Source organism: Capsicum annuum, chromosome 10 (genome assembly GCF_002878395.1).
Source record: "Capsicum annuum cultivar UCD-10X-F1 chromosome 10, UCD10Xv1.1, whole genome shotgun sequence".
Classification (NCBI taxonomy): domain Eukaryota; kingdom Viridiplantae; phylum Streptophyta; class Magnoliopsida; order Solanales; family Solanaceae; genus Capsicum; species Capsicum annuum.
Window position 1 is genome coordinate 165,175,839 of NC_061120.1, and position 9,434 is coordinate 165,185,272.

General features: G+C 36.7%; 1 pseudogene; it reads left to right on the forward strand.

Moving 5' to 3' along the window:
- Window positions 1-3,526: 3,526 nt before the first annotated feature.
- LOC124888311 lies at window positions 3,527-3,612 on the forward strand (annotated as a pseudogene).
- The last annotated feature ends 5,822 nt before the right edge of the window (window positions 3,613-9,434 follow it).

Consider the following 9,434-nt stretch of genomic DNA (forward strand, 5'->3'; position numbering starts at 1 on the left):
CCTCAATGGGTAGATGGGGGCACTAGGACACACCCATGTATTACTATCATACTCTTCTACCCCTGCTCTTTTGCAAAGTTTAGTAATCAGAAAGGGGTAAAAGAGATTCATACTACCTTGGTTTTTGAAATGATCTATTTCATTGCCACGATTTGATCGACATCCAAAGGGATGCCATCTAGAATACAAGAAACCATCCGAACAGGAAATTCTAGGACTGATGTCATGTGGGTGTAAGGGAAAACTGGACTATAAATAATGTGCAACCATATCCGAGCCTTGAAAGTGAAGTTATTCATGGAGATATTGCTTTTAGTTTTGGTCCACAAGACTTTCTTTCTGAGACATAGCTGTTGTGCCAACTAATTTATCAATTTACACCCCTTTGCTTTTAATTCACCCATGTCTTCCTGCTTGAGCCCATAAACATTATTGATTTTCTTAGCCCCAACTTTCACAGTCTTTCCCCACATATTTACAATTATATTGAGAGGGTCTAATAAATATACTTCACTGATATTGGCATAAAATTCATGGACCTATTGTTCATTTGCAAGCCATGGATTTAGGGCAAAAAACCTTCATATTTTAGCTTTAAGTTTGTTGTGAAAAGCGGGTGGCTTCTCTGGACATTCTCCAAACAAATTCCTCTTTCCAAAAGCATCTTTTTCTTTGAACGATCACTATAGTAGTGAGTGTGGCACTCGGGTGCCATGAATCTGATGTGATCAAACTTATCCTTGAGGTTGTCCTAAAAGAACTAAACACACATTATATCTTTTAACGTCATTTGAATCATGCAAGCTATGTTAGATTGATCATTAAAGTTCATTGGACTAAGTTTTGGGAATGCCTGGCTAAAAATTAGAAGTACAAGATTTTTTTACCTGAGAGGAACCTACCCTCAGTTACCACAATCGTGGATAAAAATTACATCAGTTACCACAGTCGCAGATCAGAATCGCATCTGTGTTACCACGATTGCAGTTTATAACCGCGATCGCGACACCTGATGTTGTATCCATGTCAGTTCTCTATGTTCAACTTTCTCCCAATTTTAGACTACTAGCATGTTCTGCAATATAGGTGAAAATGAAGGTTATGTGAACAATGCTATTAGTGTGTGTGAATGTTCCCTTCAAAAGTAAATACCACTATAGAAATTTCATTTAAGAAATTTGTCAAACACAAGGTGTGTATATCACATGTGTCTACCCCCCCTTTTTTACACACTATTAGGTACTCAAGGTTTCCCCACTTGTGTTCACACCTCAACCAAGAAACCAACACCATAACAATAATAAGGATGACAACATGTAAAGCATAACAATAAAAACTCTAGGAACTTTCTTAATCATGCACTTAATAGCCTCTTAAAGCAAGGATTCATGTCACCTACCAAAGTTGTGATGCAAGAGGGATGTGCATCGAGGTTGTTTGAGAACTTACAACTTGGCCAACAATGAATATTAGATTTGAGAGCACAATCTTAAAAAGTGAGTGTGAGGGAAATGAATGAGACTAGGGGTTAAATGACTGAAATGACCATAATTGCTGACACCCGTATAATAGTAATAGCATTTAGGGACCACGATCATAGTAATTTAGAGCAATTCTGCTCCCCTAGTTTCCCCTGTTCAGCATTTTACTAAATTTTTCTAGATTTTTCCTTGTTCAAATTTTCAAAGTAGACTTGCACACTTTCTCTTTTTTAAAACTGATTCAATACAATCTGAAGTGCCACAAATGCATGGGTTATTCAAAAACAAAAGATAACATCTACACTATAACAATATAACAAAAAGGATACGAGCCACTCTCGTGGAATTTATGGGTTGCCTCCCACTTAGTTCCTTAGTTATCATCATGGCATGACGTCTTCTTTCTTTCAATATCACGACAGGTCCTCAAACCCCTCATCTTTATCTATCTCATTTTCAACATATACCATGGATACTACTTGGAGCTCTGCTATTTGCTTATCTGATTTTCCAAGTTTAAATGAGACCTCATCTTCTTGCATCGAAAATTTCATCTCCCCTAATTCTAGATCGACAATGGCTTTCCCGGTGGATAAGAAAGGATGACCAAGAATGATAGACACCTCTATGGCTATCTCATAATGATTTTTTCCACCTTTACAAGGAAATCAAGCAATATATCCACCAGCCTTTTTATGGACCGGTCCATCAAAAGTCGCATTGAGGTTGGTGTAGAAGTGTCCAAGTCAAGTTTCTTATATATTACATCAACCACAAAGAGCTTTAGCAAACTCATGAGTTCCAATGGTGCAAGGGATAGTGAATGGTCTGGGATCGTTTTCCTTTTCTGTAACTTGGCTATCTATGATAGAACTACACCCAAGAGTAACTTCAATGGTATCACCCTCAACGAGCTTCTTCTTGGACATTAACTTCTTTATTAACTTAGCATATCCTAGAATCTCTTGTATCGCATCGAGTAGTGGGATATTTATTGAGAATTTGCTAAGTTTTGTCATAAAATTTCTCAATTTGTCACTCTCTTCCGTTTTATGCAACTATTAAGGGTACAGAGGAGGAACATGGATGGTTGACTTTGTTTCTCCTTGCATTTTTTCAACTTTAACCGCTTCCCCATCGTTTTCATCTATCTATTTCTTATCATTTTCTTTTCTTCTTTGAGGTGTCACCTCCTTTGCTTGGCCTTGGGCATATTTTCACTCACATCTCCTCTACGGGGCTCTTTAAGTTCTTTTCCACTTCTAGTGACAATTTCTAGGACTTGTGTTTCATTCTTTGGGTTAGAAATTGTGTCACTTAGAAGTCCACCTCTAGCCCTTGCATTTAGTTTTATGGATATTTGCTCGACTTAGGAGTCTCTAATTATTTGATAGAGGTAAAGTGAGACACCACCATTTGGAAGAGTACAGAGAAGTCACCCTTTAACTCATTGACTATTTTGTCCGTACCTTAAAGTCTACTCAAGATTCATGCCAAAAAATCTTTAGTCTTGAAATTTTTGGGGTCAATGATATTTGACTCTTTGGCCTTAGCAGCCATAGTCATGTTCCCTATCTCTCCAATCTCTATCTTGATCATGTTCCATCAAACCTAGGTTCTTACCTTACCTTTGATAGGCTGGGCAGAAAACCCCCGAGTAGTTTTCCAAGTACTAAATTTCTTCATCTAACTTCTTTGCCTCATTATCATCTTTATAAGCCTTTTATGTTATGACATTTACTGCTTTTGAAGGTACACCCATAACATATTTCATTAGAATCTCAAGTTGGGTCATCATCTTGGCTATTTTCTCCTCCTTCTCCTCTTCTCATTTTCTTTGCTCATTAGTCACTATGGAGGTAGTAGAAGGGGTCTTAAGAGCATCAGCATCACGGGTGTGCCACCGCCGGTTTTGTTTGGATACTTCATCTATCAAATGAAAAGCCTTCAGATGATGCAATTTCACAATAGAGCCACCCACCACATTATCCATAATCATTTTGTTCAATAGGTTAAGAGTTCTACAGAAAAATTCAAGGAGCATGATCTCATGATTTGGGCATTGAGCTAGCTTTCCATTAAACCTCTCCCACACTTCAAATAATAATTCTCCATTCACTTACCTGAAGTTTACATTCTCATCCCACTTTTGAAATATTTTTTATGGTGGGAAGTATCTATCTAGGAACACCGTGGTGAGCTCCTCCCAACGTATGATTGAGCCAGGTGGAAGTGAGCAGAGCCATAAAGTCGCCTCGTCTGTTAGTAAAAATGGAAAGAGTCAAAGACGGATGGAATCTTGTGTAATATGTGTTATTTTAAATAGCGTACAAACTTCCATAATGTTTTTCAAATGAACATTTAGGTCCTCATATGCTTTACCCACCCATATAATCCTTTAATTTGCAACATGTGAAGCATAACGGTAGTCACATTAAACATACCATTTTTGTTGGTTGGTGGGATGCGGATAGTGCTTGTTTACCCACTTTATTTAATTGGCCCTCATGATCTAGTGGAGCATCAAAGGGGACAAAATTACTTTCATTATTGCTAATTGCTCCGTTCATACTTTGATCACCTATAAAATAGTAAAAATAACCGATAAAGTAAATTACCCCACTCCAGCATTCCCATGTAATATTAGCACCACATAAGTGAAATTTAATATTTCACTCCCCGACAACAGAGCCATTTTGATAATGCTTAACTCTCTCCCATAATTTTAGGGTGAGGCGATCGTTGTCAAGTAACCCAATGTAAATTGGGGCCGAATCTCAAGGAGTGAATTCTATAGACTTCCAATTTATGGGTACTCAAGTTACTATAAGTTTACCCGGAATGCTAATAAAAAAAACATGTATAAATAAATGGGGGTTTTGATTCGTTCGAAAATTCATCACACAAACTTCAACAAATGCGAGGTGAATGCTAGCTTTGGTTTGAATTCAATGTTTGGAGAAATCTTAGGTTTATGTCCTCTTAGAGGTAAAGAGTATGGGACAATGTTGGTTTATCATGGGATTTAGTTGTTAATTAATGGATAGATTAGGTCGAAGATCATTGGGGTCAATCATTTGACTAAACCCCAATGATTTCACCCAGTGGCCCTTTAGAGCACTTAACAAGTGTGGAGTTTATATAGCCACCCAAAAACTCAACCAAGCATCCCTATTTCTAGGATTATTCTCTTGACATGATTTACACTCCCTAAATACTTATTTCTAGAATTCCAAAGGATAGTAAACCATAGACTTAGTTGTTCACCATTGGTTTGTCCTCCGATAACGCTCTTTCGAGGTTGTTATGGATTACCTAATATTCACCTAAATCCCTCTATCAAGGATAAAAAAATGGTTTCTAAAGCTTAGAGTTTTCACCCATCAAGCCCATTTGGATATTTAGAGTTTTTACCCATCAAATTCCAACCCATAAGGTCAAGCATTGGTGAAATCTATACGCAACAACTAAAATCCATGTAAACTCAACAATACCTACACACAATCACACTCTAGTTCAACACAATCCCAAGAATAAATTGTTTAGCTACTCATGAAGAATGAAAAGAGAGATATACCATAAGAGTCAACCAAAGCATTCATTCGTCAGTAAGAAACTAAGAAAGTTAAGCCTCCAAAGTTGATTACACACTTACCCAATTAGGGATTCAAGCTTAGAATTCAAAACTATCTTATGAGATAAGTAATACCCAAAGAAGAAAGGGTTTATTCTTATATATGATTTAGGATTCATCCATGACATTTTACAATTCTGCCCTTGGGCCAGTTCCTATTGATCCATGATTGCATATGTTTGACTACGACCACAGCTATGTGACCGCAGTTAGGTTTTGCGACCATACTTTTCTGGCTACCTGGACCGACAGCGACCATAGTCTGAGGACCATAGTTGTGGTAATCGAGGTTGACTACTTCAGGTTTCTAGCTGCACTCCTTTTGCTTCAATTTGCTACCTTTTTAGCTCCATTCATCATATGCGTACCTTTTTCACTTCATATCTGCAAAATATGGGTGTTAGTACACTTAAATCTAGATAATGCCTCATTTATAATACAAACATGGTAGTACGTATGTATAATTTATATGAATAAGTGGTAGGATTACCACTCATCAGTGGGTAATCACTTTTTCAACCCTTAACTTATAGGTAGACATGTTTAACCTAAGCAGCTATGTAGTTCTAGAACTCAGGGATTGCTACTAAGGGTCACATCCTCTATTGTCAGGTGAGCCCTCATCCCTGAGTTCGCTCGGTGCTAAATACTAATCCTAACTGAACTAACAATGATACTGGATAAACTGAACTAGACTAAACATTATTACATAACTGATAGTGCTCATAAAGATTATAAATATGTAAGTATACTGATAAGAGTCATGGATTTTCTATGTGAATACTTGAAAAACTGAATTCATGTAAAACACATAGGTATCTGGTGTTCAAAACCCATCAGCACTGAATGTAATAAGAAGTAATGCCATGTAAAAGCTTTAAAACCCTAGTAGGGGGTCATTATTTAAAACCCAACACTTAGGCATTTCATCAAACACATGAGATTCATGAACTTAAGCATGGGAATGGGCAAAGCATGCGAGAATATCATGATTACAAGACTAAAATCATATCTTAGGGATTTAATATGAAGATTACAACATTTAAAATATGTAATGGCTCATACCACTTGAAAAACACTTATAAACATAACTTTTAATTGAATTCATAAGAAATTCATGGAGATATTTCAACTTAAATATGAAAAACTCATAATTTAAACCAAATAAGGGATGAAAAACTCATAATTTAAACCAAATAAGGGATTCTTGGAGTCCATTGGTGAATGGAACCCATGGATGAACATCACACATACCTCACTAGATGAATTCGTGAAGATTCTTGGGAGTTTTTTGAGGTTTGAAGCTTGAATTCCTTGACTGCTTGAGAATGGGTTAAGGTTTGTTCATGAGGTGAAATATGGTTTTCTTGAGAGATATTATGAATAAATGGGAAAATAATGCTCCTTAGGGACCTATATTTTGTGTTATTGATGAGTTTGGGTAGGGGGAATTGACCCAAATTCCCTTAAATAACAAAGAACAAAAGTTAGATAGATAAAGGAAGGGGCGCCACGACTCTATACTGGTGGGCTAAGCCCCGTGCCATGGGCTTCAGAGCTACTGGCTAAGCACCACGCGATGGGCTTTAGTCCGATGGGCTAAACCTTGCACCACGGTTCTATCCTAGTGCCCTTACTAGATTGCTTCTCCAAACATGCCCCTACGTTTGTCTAAAAATTCTGAAACTCACTTGAGACGTACTTTGAATAACCCCGATCATGAATAAACTTAAAAATTGATGTTCTAAAGTTTATAGGGTCAAGAATAAAATCATAAAAGTTTAGGGGCCTTAGAAATGACTAAGTCCCAACACTTAGTGAAATTTTCAAGCCCTGGACCCTTAAACTTGAAATTGAGAGCTAAAATAAGCTAAGAATTTTATGGGGTATTACAATATCTCTCCCTTGGGAACATTTGTCCTCGAATAAGACTGGTTTACCAAAGAGTACTAAAGTAATTGAGATGACATACTAAATATGCATGAATGAAAACATGATTACATAACTGATTCTGAAACATAATACATGAATTGAACTGAATGTATGCAATGACATGAAATGAATTACGTAGATGAAACTGAGAATAGAAGAGAGTCAATCTGAGGAAAATCATTACCTTATGCTAAATTTGTTTTCACAGAGAAAGGTGAGGGTACTTGGTTAGCATATTTGCTTCTACTTCTCAAGTGGCTCGTTCAACGGACTGATTCCTCCAAAGAACCTTGACGAAGGGAACTTTTTTGTTCCTTAGTCTACGAATCTAACCATCAAGGATCTTAACTGGGATTTATTTGTAAAAAAGGTTATCCTGAACATCCATGTTTTCTAATGGGACAATGATAGCTGAATCACCAATACACTTGTTCGACAAGGAAACATGAAACACTGGATGCACTGATTCTAAGACTGCAGGCAACTTTAGCTCATAAGCTACCTTCCTAAAATAATTCAAGATCTTATATAGTCCAACATAATGGGGACTGAGTTTCCCTTTCATGCCAAATCCCTTTACTCCCTTCATGGGCAAGATTTTTAGATAAACCAAATAACCAGCCTCAAACTTAAGATCTTTTCTCCTCATATATATATAAGATTTCTAATGGCTTTGTGCTGTCTTCAGCCTCTCCCAAATCAACTGAACTTTCTCTACCATATCAAACACTAGATCTGGCCCTATTAAAGCAATTCACCTGTATCAAACCAAATGATAGGAGATCTACATGTCCTTCCATAAAGAGTTTCAAATGGAGCCATCTAAACACTGAAGTGATAATTATTATTATATGTAAACTCAATCAAAGGTAAGTGATCATCCCAACTACTTATAAAGTCAATAACACATGCTCTCAACATTTTCTCTAAGGTCTGAATGATCCTATCTACCTGACCATATGTTTGAGGATGAAAAGTTATACTAAGATGATCTTGGATACCAAGACCCTTCTGAAAAGCATTCCAAAAATAATAGGTAAACTGAGTACTTCTATCTAATATGATAGACAATGGAATCCCATGCAACCTAACCAACTCCTTAAGGTAGAGACTGTCATAATCCTTAGCAAACTAAGAAGTTTGAAGTGGAAAGAAATGAGCTAACTTAGACATTCTATCTACAATGACCCATATCGAATCATGTTGATGAAGCGTACGAGCAACCCCTTCACAAAATCTATGTTCACTACCTCCCACTTAGAAGAAGGGATACTGAACTCCTACAATATTCTAGTAAGCCTTTGGTTCTTAAGCTTAACCTGTTGACAATTAGAACACTTATTTATAAACTCTATAATATCCATTTTCATACCATTTTACCAATAGATTTCCCATAAGTAACAATATATCTTAGTGGATCCTGGATGGATAGAGTATCATGCACCATGTGCGTCTGCAAGTATTTGATGTCTCAAGTCATCAACACACAGAACACATAATCTACCCTGACAACAAAGTACACTATCTCTCCCTTGGGAGAAAACCTCCATCTTTTGATCTCTAAACGCCTTCTTCAGCATAACCAAACTAGGATCTCTATCTTGCTTTTCTTTTACTTCAGTAACCAAGAAAGTTTCTAAATAATTCTGAACCCATACACTACCTTATGCTGAATTAACTAACTGAACACCTAATCTAGCAAGCTGATGAACCTCAATGACTAACTTCTTATTATCCTTCTCAACATGAGCAACATTACCTATAGACAACCTGCTAAAGGTATCTACAACTACATTGTCCTTGATAGGATGATACAACACACTCATATTGTTATCTTTAAATAACTCAAGACATCTTCTCTGATAAAGATTCAGATCTTTATGTGAGAAAATGTACTACAAAATCTTATGATCAGTGAACACATCCACATGAACCCTATAAAGGTAATGTCTTCATATCTTTAAGGCAAACACAATAGTTACTAACTCAAGATCATAGGTAGGATAATTTTTTTCATAGGGCTTAAGCTGTCTAGAGGCATAGGCTTTGACCTTACCTCTCTGAATCAACACATAACCAAGACCATTGGAAGTATCACAGTAAACCATAAATCCATCTGAATTCAATTATGTGTTTCATTCATTGCATCATGAGCGACCAAACTCCATTAACCTGAATTATGGGATCTAGGGTTAGGTATTGATAAGGTGCTAGGTATTTGAGATTCAATAGGTGGTATGATCTTTGGACAATTCTAAAGCTTTAATTAACGTCTGCTAGTTGCAAATAAGGAACCCAAGGCGATAAGGAATTGCTGAATCCTTAAAACCCAAGGCGAGCTGAGTAACTTGCTGCACCAGTATAGTAAAATTTTGATAGAAACCATC